The sequence below is a fragment of the Pithys albifrons genome, chromosome 6, assembly GCF_047495875.1.
Source record: "Pithys albifrons albifrons isolate INPA30051 chromosome 6, PitAlb_v1, whole genome shotgun sequence".
Lineage (NCBI taxonomy): Eukaryota > Metazoa > Chordata > Aves > Passeriformes > Thamnophilidae > Pithys > Pithys albifrons.
Window position 1 is genome coordinate 31,841,950 of NC_092463.1, and position 14,575 is coordinate 31,856,524.

Genomic DNA, 14,575 nt, shown 5'->3' on the forward strand with positions numbered 1-14,575 from the left:
TCCTGTTTCTCTAAAATGAAAGACATCTATATGCATTAAGCATTTTGGTAACCTCTAAATCTAAATTTAATTTTGTAATATTATAAACTTATGGAATCTACGGTTTTACAAAAAAAGGATAAAACACTTCTGAATAAAGCTAAGTCTATTAAAACAAAACATTAATTAAGTTTAACACTTTGCATCTAGAAAGATATTTACCACCGAAAAAAGAGTTATGAACCAGAAATATTACTTACTCAAATACATTTTCACATCGTTTTTCCACAAAGTATGTTGTCTGAATATACAAAATTAATCTTAAGTGCATGGACTCAGAAGAACATGAAAACTAATAAGCTGGAGACAAAGCTTAGTGACTTTATTTTTAGAGAAAATATTTGTAGTTTATGCCTAGAGCAAAAGTATTAATTGAAAACAAATCTTACAAAGGCTGAGATGGCCAATATTAACCCCACCGTGAGTCTCTTCATTTCAGTGACAGGTATTCTATATACAAAGTAAGGCAATGTAATAGCCTTTTCCAGACTGAGGTTCTGCTGTAGGCACTTCTCAAAATGGAAAGTCTATGCTGAAATATACATAGGAATTTTAATCCTTTGTCATTTCTTTCCTAAAAATATTTGCCATCTCCATAATGCTAATTATTCCAAAATCTTTGAAAAATGGCAAATTATAATTTGGATTCCATCTTAACACTGAGAAATAAAAAGATATTAATGAAGAAATAAAAAGGCGACAGCCTTTTGGCTTTAATAATTAATGGACATTAATAATTTTCTAAATGTGGGAAACAAACAGGAAAAGTTATGTTCATTGGGTTTTACATATTCTATGGACTAAGTATTTTTCATTCAAAACAGATTTCTTAACAATCTGATAGCATAAAAATTTTAAAAAACCCCAACAACAAAACTGGCACCATCCCTTTTTACTTTTTGCAAAAAATTTGTCTATATAAAACATTAGCAAACAAAAATAGTGTTTGGGCATGAGGTGGGTGCACAGCATATATGGTTGTTTTAAACAACTGAATTATGTACTCAAATGAATTGAAACCCATGAACACCAAGCAATGTAATCAAGTCAAAATTAATGTTGTCTCAGTGAAGCACTTGGGCCACTGTTTGAGCACCAGGACCTCAATATGTTAGGTACTGTACAAATAAAGGACAAACCCTCTCCCCTTTTCTTTTTTTTTTTTCCACTGGCAGAAGCCTAATGTACATCCATTGATTTCAGATGTATTATCAAGGAAGGGCCCGATCCAAAGCTCACTGAAGTCAACCAAAGTCTCTTTCTGTTGATTTAACAGGCTTTGGATTAGTCCCTAAATAAGAACAGATTTTGGCTCAGCTAAAGGATTTCACTTAAGCCCTCTGCTTGTTCAAGCATCTAGTGGGAGCTAAGAGAATACTGTAGTCCTACTGAGTAGGAGGTTATGTTCATTCTGAACTATCTATCCCCTTTAACAGATGTACAGGGTCAGGGGTTCCACAGAATGGAAAACCATCAGCAAGTGGTAAATCTAAGGTGGGAGGAATTAGAAAAGAAGCTCCAAGCTGAAAATTTTTGATTTGTGCTATTTAAGTGATGTTTCATCCTCTTTAGGCAGGAGTGTAAAATTAGAGAGGGGGTTCATGTGAGTTTCCAAATTTTACACTTGTAAATTAAAACCTTAGCACCAAGTCCTGCAATAATATTATATACATGTGTTTGCCATATTCATTCTTCTGAACTCTCTGCACATCGGGGTTATCTTTATAGGTATGACCAACTTACAGCTGTATGTGGAGAGGCTCAAGGAAAAATTAAACATATGTACTTGCTTAAACAATTTTCACCACAATATGGTGGTCATAATGCAAGATTATAAGGAAAAGTGCACTCTTTTCTGATTTAAGAATTAAATGCCGGGGTTGTAAAAAATTTCATGATATGAATCACTTCTTAATAGAGAATTTGTTGAATTCTCCTCTCTCGCTTTCATGGCTGCTACACAAATCATTGTCAGTTATACCAAATGCTCTGTTTACACAAGAAAGTAGAAGACCCCATTCCTAGCCTGTGCATGAGTAATGTCTAGTGCCAAGGGTGTACAAAGGTAACCATCCATAAAATAATTTGAGCTCTTTCCATGAGCTACGAGGCCAGCATTTTAGGACACAACTCAGTGAAAGTTTGAGCATCTGGAGTTAGCCATAGACTTCAGCCTCTGAGCAGCTGGGAAGTCAGTGAAGCAGGGGGAAACCACTTTGTCTTGCTCTTTCCTGGGCTCACTGCCCCAGCTGTAGGTGGGAATAGGGTCAGCAGGGCCATTGTGCCAACTCTGCCACTAGATAATTTCCCTGTGTTTGCTTCTTATGCTGGGGTAAAGACAGCTTCACAAGTAATGTAAAAACAGTCAGGCTTTGGGCTGTCACTTATAAACCACCCATATGTAACAGTAGAAAACAAAGAATCATTTACTTTCTCCAGCTCCACACCTACCTGAATTACTGTATTGAGTGCAATCAAAGAGAAGAAGTCCGATTCCTTAAAGTTAAATTTGAATTTACTGCATAGGTTTATTCTCTCCAATAGATTTTAAAAACTTCTATCATTTCAAGAAATTGACTGAACTGAAAGCTCAAATTAACTTTTTTCTGAAGCTCAATTTAACATTTAAAAATGACCAGAAAAAAAAAGTGATCAAAAACTTGCTGTGCAAATAAAACAGCCCAGTGTTTATTAATATTTGTCCTCTAAAATGTAGGGCATGCTGAAATTTTGTTCCAAAATATATTGGGAAGCATTAGAACTTTGTCTCTTTTTTTTTTTTTTTAGATCCTACATGTCTTAATGACAGTAGTTTCTATGGAAATTGCAAAAAATACTAGCAGTGGTGTTTTTCCATGTATTTGTTTTTAAGATAAGAGAATCTTCCTTTGCTTTAATTTATCTGGATGTATTTGACCCAAACTTTGTGCTTCTGAAAGTAGCAACACCCCTGCTATTCCTACTGATTCCATGCAAGAAGGATCAGGATCTCATGTGAGTAGTGTCTTTCTCTTCTCTCTTCTGAGAAGGAAGAACTGCTTTTAACTGACTTGTACCACCTTCCTTCAAACCTTCTCTGGACAGTCCTCCACTGATTAAGAAAATATAGAATTCTCATGAGTTCTGTAACTGTGACCAAGACACTTGGTTGGTACATTTTTAAATATTATTCTTAAGTTCTGCAGAAAACCAAGCTACTAAATCCAGATTGGTACTTATTAAGACTAAAAGCAGTAATAAACAACTGTAAGATAACTACATAAAATGGTATTAATTTCCCCCCTCAAACCGATATGAGTTATGTCATAGTTAACAAAAGACATCTAAATAAGAAGCAGACTATTCATGATACTGCTTCCAGTTCTGATGGCATAAGCTTTCATTCCTAGCCACCCCGCCTTTGAATATGCTGAAAATGCATAGGCAACAGAGCAGGTCATAGATGAGAAAAATCAATGTCCATGTTTAACATCCAGAGCTATTGATGTGCAAGGTCACTAAGCATCACAACCTGTTCTATAGCTCTAGAGTACTAAGGAATTCCTGAAGAAGAAGAAGGAAAAAAAGAAAAGGACAATGCATTGCACAATCTTGTTTAAAACCAACATTACCCTTGACTCCCTGAGACCTAAATGTGAACAGACAATCCAAGTTTTCCTTGGTCTACAATTACTATGGTTGTTCATGAGGAAAGAGAAAACACTAAAACAAGACAAAACCACTAAACAAGGAATATATACAAGGAATATAAAACAAGGAATATAAACCACATATATAGTGATACAACAATTTTTTAAACATTGGAAACAGCACTTTAGATTTCTCATCTTTATGGCAACATCACTAAAGAACTGATGATGTGATCCATGTCATCCTTTATTTAACAATTCATAAGTCTCATTCATTAAAAACAATATGAAGTGAAAAAATCAAGGCTACTTCATTCACCATTTTTCACCTTTGTTGAAAAGACAGGAAGTGTTTTTAAATAAGCAATACAATAATTTACAAATGCAGTATATGGAGAGCTTATTTGATGGAAAATACAGGGAGGCCAGTAGAAGAATGAGTTTGAATTTTCTACATAACCCTGCATTCCTGGAATATCAGAGCAGTCCACAACAACAGACGACCATTTCATATCATCTGTGGATCTAGTGCTCATTGTACAGACGGGGAAGAACCCATGTCAGAGAGGGCATGTAATTTGCATGAGGTCCTATTGGATTCAGTTCTTCAGTTAGTTGTTTCTGGATAGACAGACATATCTTCACTTCATGTCAACAAACTGAGAAGCTACAGGGAGGCCACCAAAACAACAGATGTCTTCTCAGTCACCAAACATTTGGATCATACATGCAGGTAGTGAGGTAGTTAAGGTGGCCCTCACTATTTCTCTGTATTGTCCTATTTTTACTTCTACACTGCATTTTTATAGCTCACATAACAACAGAAAGTTGCAAATATAAGTTTCTACCTGTGTTTTCAAGTGTACTTTGGTATTGCTGTAAACATTTTTAAATACTAATTTATATCTTCTACTGCATGCACGGAGATTTACACAAAGCAGTAGAAACCACTGGTTAAAATGGTAAGCATTTATTTGAAGATGAGATTCCTAATCTATAGACACTTGTCTAATTTTAAAAATCCTCTGCTTATAAAGACTTGCATGTAGATAGCTTGATTTTTTTAGTGAATGACAAGCCTGAGTGACACAATAGCTTACGTGAAGAAATAGGAAGGTAGAAAATAGGAGATATTATGCACTTTAGCCCATACAAATCTTCCTACAACCTCAGCTCCAGCTTTAACAACATCTAGTATCTGTTACTAGAAAGTACACTAAGAAAGAATATTTAGACACCATATTTGGGTTTATTAGTACCCTGCAATAAGTTACTTAGATGAGAAGTGATTTTATAAATTAAAAGCAACATTTTACAGTAATTCAAATCAGAATATTTTGAAAATTCATAACTATAAACAAAGGCATCAAATCACATTCAGAGCCAGCAAAACACAGCTGTCAAATTTTCACCTGTTCTGCTTCCCCAGACAGAGAAGCTGCTCAGAAGCTGGACCAGTCACGGAATGGTTAGCACTCCTCTTCTCAGGCAAAGACAAGGCACTAAGACAATAGGCCAGCACACTACAATATATAGTGCCATAATCCAGTGTTTGATGCTTTAGAGGGCCTTCAACAAGTACTGTACTGCAAAAATCAATTTAAAATCAGCATGATAACAAAACATGAATTCCCCTGTAATAGCCCTAAACCTCATAAGGGTGTCCCTTTCATTTGCCAGGCTGCCCTGAGCAGGGGCAGTCTACCCTCCTGTTCCGAGCACTCCAAACATGTCAGTGCCTTTTACCTATGGCTTTCACCTTTGTGTTGGTTCTATCTGAGCTAGTTAATTTTCTTCACAGTGGCTAGTGTGGGGCTATGTTTTGAGCTCTGCTGGAAACAATGTTGATAACACAGGCATGATTTTTGTTGCTGAGTAGCACTTGCACAGCATCAAGGTTGAGGGTGGACAAGAACTTGGGAGTGGACACAGCCAGGACTGATGACCCCAAATGACCAAAGGGGTATACCCCACCACTTGGCACCATTCTCAGCACATAGAGCTGTGGAAATAATGAGGAAAGGGAAGATGCTCAAAGTGATGGCAACTGTTGCCCCAAGTCATCCTTATGCATGATGGGGCATCTCTTCTCTTGACATGGCTGAACTGCCTTCTGAGGGGAAATGCTGAATGAATCCCTTGTTTTGCTTTACCTATTAAACTATCTTTATCTCAACCCATGAGATTTCTTACTTTTGGTCTTTGGATTCTCTCTCCCATCTCACTGGCTGCAGGGAATGAGTAAATGGCAGTGTGGGGCTGAGCTGCCAGCTGAGGTTAAACCACAACAACCTTGTACAGTAAGGGGAACCGACAGCCACAGTGGATCTTTTAAGCTTTCAAAAGTGGAATTTGATTTTTCTTGGCATAGATTTGAAGACTTTCACTTGTCTTTTTTTTTTTTAAATAAATTTCTCCTCTAAATAAACATACTGATTTTGGACTATAAACATCCTCAGCATGAAGCAGATCCCTCCAGTCCTATGGGTGAATACAGAGAGGTGATTCCTCTGTCTTGTTTAACAAATTACAACTCAAGAAGTAAAAGAGAAAGAAATACTGTTCAATTCCATGCAAATTGTTATGCATGCAAAAAATGGGCCTACAAATATTTCACTCATATGGTAGGTTTAATTTCAATATTTCTTTAATTACTTTCCAACAATGTCTGGTTTCTGTTAAATTTACACTAGTACTTGGCATTTGATGCAACCCCAAAAAGATAAGATACATATGTCCTCTCCTCACAGTCTTGGCATTTTTACCTTAATTCAAGCCTTGAACACAGTTGTTTGAAAAATTACCTTGCTGATTAGTTGGATTTTCTGGTAACTATATTGTATTAATTCTTACATTCCAAATGTGACATAAGGTATACAAACATTTCTGTCTGACTCAACAGCAACATATCACGGCTTAAGGAGGACATGTACACTGATCTCTCTGAGCAAAGAAAGAGCTAATTGGGAGTTAGATTCAGTGTGATTATCAGCTTGTTTATGATAAGGGAGTACTCTTCTGAATAGCACTGTAAATTCATTCCCTGATTGTGGTGTTAAACCACAGCTCACCCCTCCCCCTCCTTTTTTTTTTTATTTGGTTAGAAGGAGCTTTAAACTACTTTAAGCAGATGACAGTGTCATGCTTTGATTTTCCTCTGTCCTAAGAAATAAATCATCTACATGAGCCTGAAGTCTAATTTCACTTTCTAATCGGAGAAAGGCACATTTTAAGTGTTTACTATAGGAACACATTTGGGTAATTTTTCCCCATGTCATTATGAACATTAGACTGACCCAATTAATATGAAATGTTTCTATGCTGCTGGAACAGACCGTGTTACAGAAAGAGCCATTTGCACAACCTGTTCATGATTATGGGCCATAAGGACACAAAGATGGCATAGACATTTGTGGACCATCTGAATTCTTAAAGCGGAATGGGAAAGAGGAGGAAAAAAAAATTATGTTAGCTGACTGTTGTGGGTCATGTTTTTTAATCCAGAGTATTGGACATGTAACACAGCAACAAGAGCTGATCATTTTGTTTAATCACCTTTTGGATCTGTGCCAGATGGTGTCTATTGAGAGTGCTGCAAACAGAGAGAGATGAACTGCATCTAACATGCCACTAGAGCTTTCCCATAAATGTCTGAGAACTGAATCCAACAAGAATTTAGTCTCAGAGCAGAAAGGGATACATTTAAAAACTATGTGCATTAACTATACTTTTCCCCATAGAATCCTCACTTGGCATGAATAATTTACCCTCTCTTATGCTAATGGGATCATGAAAGTATCCCTGTGTCTTTAGTGCAGCTATTCTCAGCTTTCAGTAATTACCCCACCCAGTGAAAATAACATGGCTTCTGCAGCTGAACGGCCTACCAGTACCTGGCAATTAGAAAGATCATGGCTGGCAGAGGAGCGGTCCAGAGATGGACACAAAAGCTTCGGCAGCCTGAGGAGCAGTTTGAAAAATTAAAAGCCTTCCACTGTGAACATTTCCGTAGTTGCTTAGGATCAACATGGAGAAAGCAGCTCCTGCAAGGGCATTTTTATTTTTTAAGGATGATGGAGAGGATTCCAGTGTAATGTTCAGGCATTCTCATATTAAAAAAAAATCAACATTCCTTGGTCATCAACAGTTAAAAGGAAGTTTATGGGTTGGTTTGTTTTTGTTTTTTTTTTTAATTAGTGCCATCTTACTAAACAAGAGGGAGAAAATTAAAAAGTCAATTAATGAATGTTCTTTGGTATCTGACAATTTTATCAGCTACACGAAGGGAACCCTGTAGTATTTTGTTAATGAAAAGTTTTTATAAAACCATTACAAAGAGCTAGGCTTTGACCTCTGTCCATAGCACTCCATGCTAGGTAGTTCACTGTGTAAAAATTATCAGGCTAAAACATCTGGGAAAGAAAGCTATGAAACAGCAGGGAACGTGGCTGGTTTATTGTTTATCTTTTGTTTATGAGGCAGTATTCAAGTTTAATTACTACTCTAAATTAAACTCTAACAGGCATCAGGAGACATCCCTTTACACAACTAAGTTAAAAAAAATCCAGAGATTCCAACACTAGATCTTTCAAATAAATTGGTATATATAGGAAGAAATTAGTCTGTAACAACACAGGAAGACATTTAAGCTCTTGCTACTGTTATTTGAATATGTTGCATGATGAAACCATTAATATTGTAACAAACATACAATTATAATTTGGCAAATGGGATGTTATCTAACATTTGGAGGCAAATTGGATTAGGCTGAGTAGAATCTGAGATGGAAAGAATGGCCTAAGGGGGAATCCTACCTTTTTTTTATTTTGAAATACAAACACATAAATAAATATATATACTCACATATACACACAATTAAAAATACCCAGAAACATGTAGTCAGAGGCAAACCTCTCAACAGTAACAATCTTCTAAGTAAAATTACGTGGTTATTTTCTCCAAACATTCACACGCAAAAGTGGAGGAAAGAGTTCACTATGTTTTCCATAACAGTAAGTGACCAGTTTTAGATGAACTTAGCTGTAGGAAAAAATAAAAGTTGAAAGCAACTAGCAAAAGACTATTCCAGATGGCATCTGTCATATTGTATTTAGGGTTATTTTAAAGAGATTACTGGCACTATGAAAACATTCCATTGACAGAGTTTTACTAGGCTGCATTTGAAACCCCAGCACAACTTACTACAAATATGGAAGTAAATGTTTTCTAATGTGTATATAGACTTTTATCTACATCTAAATATACAAACCTGCATGGATTAAAATATAAGAGTGAGGCAAGAAACTTATATATATAAATATAGTATTTTAAACAACCACACACACACTCAAGCTTTAATTTAATAAAAGGTGAGGAATCTGCAGTTGCTATCAGCCTGATTATTAGAAAACTGTATAGTCCAGGGAAGATTCCCTAAGAAATTTTAATGTTACTTATTGAATAGTGGGTAGGGTCATAAATGTTTGCTGACTCCAGCAATCAAACAAAAACTGAAAAAAGAAGTATTTGTTTAAGCAGTACACAGAAAGAAAGGATGGAAGAATACTAAAATTTGACTATATTTAGCTAAGCTGGTTCTGGCATTATCATGGTTAATGTTCATGTGGTGTGCAGTGTGAGCTCAGCAGTTACTGGGCCAACTGTCTCAGTATTTCTGGGAATTCTGCCTATTCACAGTGCAAGGATTGTTCAATTGCTGCAAAATGTACAAAATGAATTTTACAAAAATGAATTGTAAGGAAGGCCCCATTACAACGATTTTACAGCAAAGATGTCAACATCAATTTTTATTTCATGCATAGCTAATGATTAAAACAACATATTCCATTTGCCTAAGAATTTATTTCATATTGGCACATCAAAATATTGAAATACAAAGTTATCTTTACTCTACCCTTATTATTCATTGCTGCTGAACCCACACCATTGTTCAAACCATGAAAAAATAAAGCAAACTTGGCAAGAAATACTTAAAACAAAGGCTCATCAATATTCTCCAATTTGTCAACATCTCAATTACAGCAATGGAAAAAATGTAAATTTCATGTGCTTTGAACACTAAGGGGTCTATTCTTCTGTCAGTGCACATGCGTAACTCCCATCACCATTAATGGGAATTACTCATACATATCAACACAAGGACAGGCCCTTCAAACTTGAAAGAAAAAGATGAATTAATAAGGGCTACTCACTTCCTGTATCTTTCTCAGCTCAAAAAAGTCATTGTTCTTTAAGAGTTTTTCATACTTCATACTGTTCACCTTTATACGAGCTGTGCCTTCTGAAATAATGCATCTCCAGTGAAGCATTATTTATTAGCAAGTTTGATTTTTCACAGTTGGGATGTTTGAGCCTTTCTATCAGGAATTTTCTTTCTTACAGAAGACATCTCTCTTCCAACAAAACCATGCCCTATAGCATTATAGGTAAAAATGCAAAGGAAAAATATGTTTTGGATCCTTATGATGAATATGCATACTAGCTTCAGCAGGTTTACCATATTTACAGAATTAAGAAAAAAGTTGTAGAATTAGCTTTTGGATTAGCTTCCAAAGACTTTGCATGAATATGTTATTTTTAAATTATTACTAACAACAACATATTCCTCTCCTTTTTCTGACTACTGCAGTTTGGTTCAAAGATTTATGTAGTTCTACTAGAGTTTCCAATACTAGGATAAGCCTTTGGGCTTTGTCAGCTAGTTTTTAAACAAATTTGATACTATTGTTATTACAAGATTGTATATGCTGAATAAAAAATTATACTACCTAATTTTTCCAACAAACATCAATCCAGAGATTTCACCTGTGATCAGTGTGTAATTTCAGCTAGTATCTTAGCTGACTTTGCCCTGAATCAGATTAGGAATCTTTGCCAAAGAAAGCTATTGTGGATAGATTTGTGGGACAAACCAAACTGGCACAGAAGTGCTTTAAAACTACTTTGAGATCTGCCCTAGAGAGTAGCCTCAGACATTATTTATAAAGGGCCAAACCATTTAGCACAAGTAGTCACATAAAAAAATGTCACCAAGCCAAAAAAACCACACACCAATAAACTAGTCACTCACATGGGTAAAGCAAAATAGGTATGACATTCATTTATATTTTTACTGCTCTATAAGGTATAAGAAGTTTATTGTGTCTGGCTTCTCACTTATGATCAAGTTTGTCACCCAGGTCTAATCCTAAAAAGATGTTGGACATCCTGAAAGGTCCTGAAGGAAGACAGCCTCCATCTGACTTGACTGGATCAGGCCCTTTGAGTGACCAAACTTTGAATACGACAAATCAGGTATATAATCCTGATACCATAAAATATGAAACAGAAATTATTCCTGGGTACTTTCCTGTAGACCACGTGTTTTTAAACCTTAAAAAGATTTATTTCCCAGTTTTCATGCATAATCTGCCATATTCATTATTTGCAATATCCCATAAAAAAATTAAATAGGAATTAAAGTCTGGGATAATCATATCCATCACTGTGGTACAAACTGATGCCAAATTCCAGAAGTCATTTAGCCTTTTATGTAAAGGCAGTGGCTGTTTGCGCTTTGTTTCACAAAGAATAAAGAAAACACAGTACCCCAGAAGACTTTCAAATGTGTTTTTTCCTCTCCAAAGAAAAGGGTGGATGATAAAGCTACACACCTTTTAATCTTCCACTTAGAGTTTTTACACATATATTCCCTGGCAAAAACCCCAGGGTCTTCTCTCTCCCCTCCCCTTCTCTCACTCCCTTTCCTACCATCTCCCTTGCTATAACTCAGCTAACCCAACAGAACCAGTCAGTTTTAAATTTCAGTTGGGACCCCGGTGACCTGTTAATGAATCTACAGAGAGGAGAAAAACTCACAGTGTTGAGTTATGCCTGGTGTTGCTAGCTGACTTGGAGTCAGAAATGCTTGAAGCGTTAACGTAATTGCAAGAATGTGAAAAATGAAGCGTTGGGCTCCTGAGCAAAGCGAAAGGTCAAAGCAAGCCCTACACAAAACAAGTCTCTGGAAGATGGCCTCATTAGACCATTAAATCAGCTTCTCCTTTTTCTCCTTTGTAAGATGTTTAGAATGCTTTACTTTTATTATTGGATGGATACATTTAACTCTTCCCCTTTCCAGAGAAGGGGGAAAGATGATCAGACCTACTGCATAACTTCTAATCTCTAAAGCAGTATTACGCAGAATTGATTTGCATTTGTGAATCTGAACTGGGATAAAGTCAATAAATGCTTGGTGGATTACAGATCACTAATACTTTGGTTTGCCAGATGATCAATATGTTGTATAGCTTAGTTTTCTGTTGAACAAGTGAGGTGACATGTTAAGAACAACATAGACGCTCACCACTAATAAAATTAGGATAATCTTTCAACATTTACTGCCTGAAGGCCCTTTCCTTAACTCTTTCAATACCAGCATGTTTCTAATAATACCAAACATGGACTAGATTAACCATTTTGAGGCCAAAAAGCAGTCATAGACTGTCATGAGGAGACTGTCCTCCATAAACAGACAAAATGACTACACCTTTTTTATTTGGTTCAAACTTTATGTATTACGGATGGATTCTTCCCGGTAATAAACAGATCTACCTCATACAGAGAAAGTCTGCAAAAGTAGCATCACTTACATAATTCCTTTCCATCTCATCTCTGACCTCCAAAATAAAATAAAACAATAATAAAAGGGAAAAAAAACCAGCCACAAGCTGCACATCATAGACTTAAGGCAAAAGCAGAGACCCCTGGAAAGAGTCCTCTCAAAAGCCAGAAGAGATTGACTTTAGCATGAATCAATCTCTACTGCCACCAGGCCTTAATGCAGAAGGCTGTAATTTGCTAATGTAACACAAGACTCTCTAATGAGCTCCCATTTCCATGAAATCCTTTGGGGCAAGTGGAATACTTGAAGCAGCATTTGTGGAAGCTCTTGACAAAACTGCAGGGAAACCAAGCTGACCCAAATAACTGCACCAGATTAGCTCAAGAGGGCATTTACCCATCTTGGCATTGCCTGGGACCAACTCACTACCAGTTCATGAATTATGAGGTAATCCCTGACCCTTTCAAGGAAGAATAAGGAAAATTCAAGACAGACCTTCCTCTCTTTAGTCTTTCCCAGGACTGAGAGAAGAAGAGCAATCCAGAGTCATCTCCAATGGGAATTTTGTTGGTAGAATCATCTTTCAGCTGCCAGCAGCTGAGTAGAATGGTCATTTGCCACTGGACGTCTGCTTCCTTTTAAAAGGCCCAACTGAGCACAAAAGGAAGCATGCTAGCAATGTTTTACCTTGCTAGACTGGACAGCACTAGTGACTGCTTTGGAACTTCAGTGGTTGTTCCCCTTCTGCAGAAATGAGTCTAACAGGTTTGTTGAAGTCATACATATTAGCAGAAACCTCCGTTTCCAATGGAAAGTTGGTATAGTCATCATCAACTGCTTTTTCTAATGCTTAGCAACATTTCCCAAGCCCCTTGAGTTACATGACAAGGGAACAGACTAGTGAAATGCAAGATCCCAGGATATTGATACAAGGGATTTCTTTACATCAAGAATGGCTCAACGAAGGAACTTTTCTGATTTCTAAAGGGTTACTGAGGTAGAGTGGAGATGCAGGTGTGAGGAAATTTCCTATCTAGGGATGGAATGAAGATGCTGTGGCAGATCACTCAAAGGCATAAATTTTAAGCATGCAAAAGATCATCTGCTACACCAAGCATCTTAGCCACAATATACCATGTAAATATTTGATCAGTAGTAAAGCATATGGACAGCTAATAGACATAAATAGCTATTATGGCCAACTAATAAACACCAATATGCTATTCAGCAGTCAAGGTCTCCCTTTCATCATTAGCTGCTGAAGCTGTAATGGTTCATGCTGGGTCTTGTGCAGGTTCAATCCAATTCCACAGAAAAGAATCTTTGTGACTCATGTTGGAGTTGGATTGCACCCTGTGCCATGACTGCTTTATATCAGCAATAAGATTACAAATAGGAGACAAAACCAAACCACTCTACCAGAAACAAAGTTTGCAAGTTCTTAGAATCACAACGGGTACAACACCAGATCGTGAGACAGACGAGGGGATCTAGCTCTGTGCCAAGCAGTGGGCCATGTGACAGACATACAATCACATATCTGCTCTGCCACCTAAGTGTGGCAAATATCAATGGTGGGAAGTAGTCCACAACATGAGACTAATCACAGCAGCTCTAGCCCTGAAGGCTTCTCCTCTCTCCAGTTTCGGGATCCCACATGGCTAGTTGGATGTCAGCCCTGTCAGTTGGCTCTGCTGGGCACGTGGGGGAAAACATAGAGGCAAAATACTGCAGATGCACAAGAAACATTTCATGGCAAGACCATATCATAAGACTTTATAAAGGTAATATCTCTCTCTAGCAAAATCTTACCATGTTTACCAAGAAAAACAAGTATGGTGTCCACCTTATACTTTGGTCTTAAAAAACAAACAAACAAACAAACAAGCAAAACAAAACCCCTCTGAGTCAAGATCCAAGAGTGACAGCAGACTATGGTTACCCAACTTTTAGCATTGAAGGCTTGATCTTACACCTTCTGGAATCACTTATTCTTCTAATGAGTAATGTAAAACACTATCATAACAGAATGACAGTCTTTTACACTCAGTCGGCATGGATGCAGGTGACCACACATAAGGTGCAGTAGTAAATAAAACAAAAAGCCCTGAAATAATAATCAAACTTCCTGAACCCTTGAGAAGGTTTCACTGTATAGATACCGTGGCAGTTTTGCACCTCAGGTTTGTCTCTGTTTACCATTCAAATCCAGATTTTCAGAAGCAGAAACAAGTCTGTACAAGCAAACATTGCAAGAAACACTTTTCTGTCCAATTCAGGTTTT

General features: G+C 36.9%; 1 protein-coding gene across 9 annotated transcripts in view; it reads right to left on the reverse strand.

Annotated features, from left to right (window-relative positions):
- The window catches only part of MEIS2 (Meis homeobox 2), a 172,031-nt gene that overhangs the window by 140,013 nt on the left and 17,443 nt on the right, over window positions 1–14,575 (reverse strand). The gene's annotated exons all lie outside the window — the stretch shown is intronic.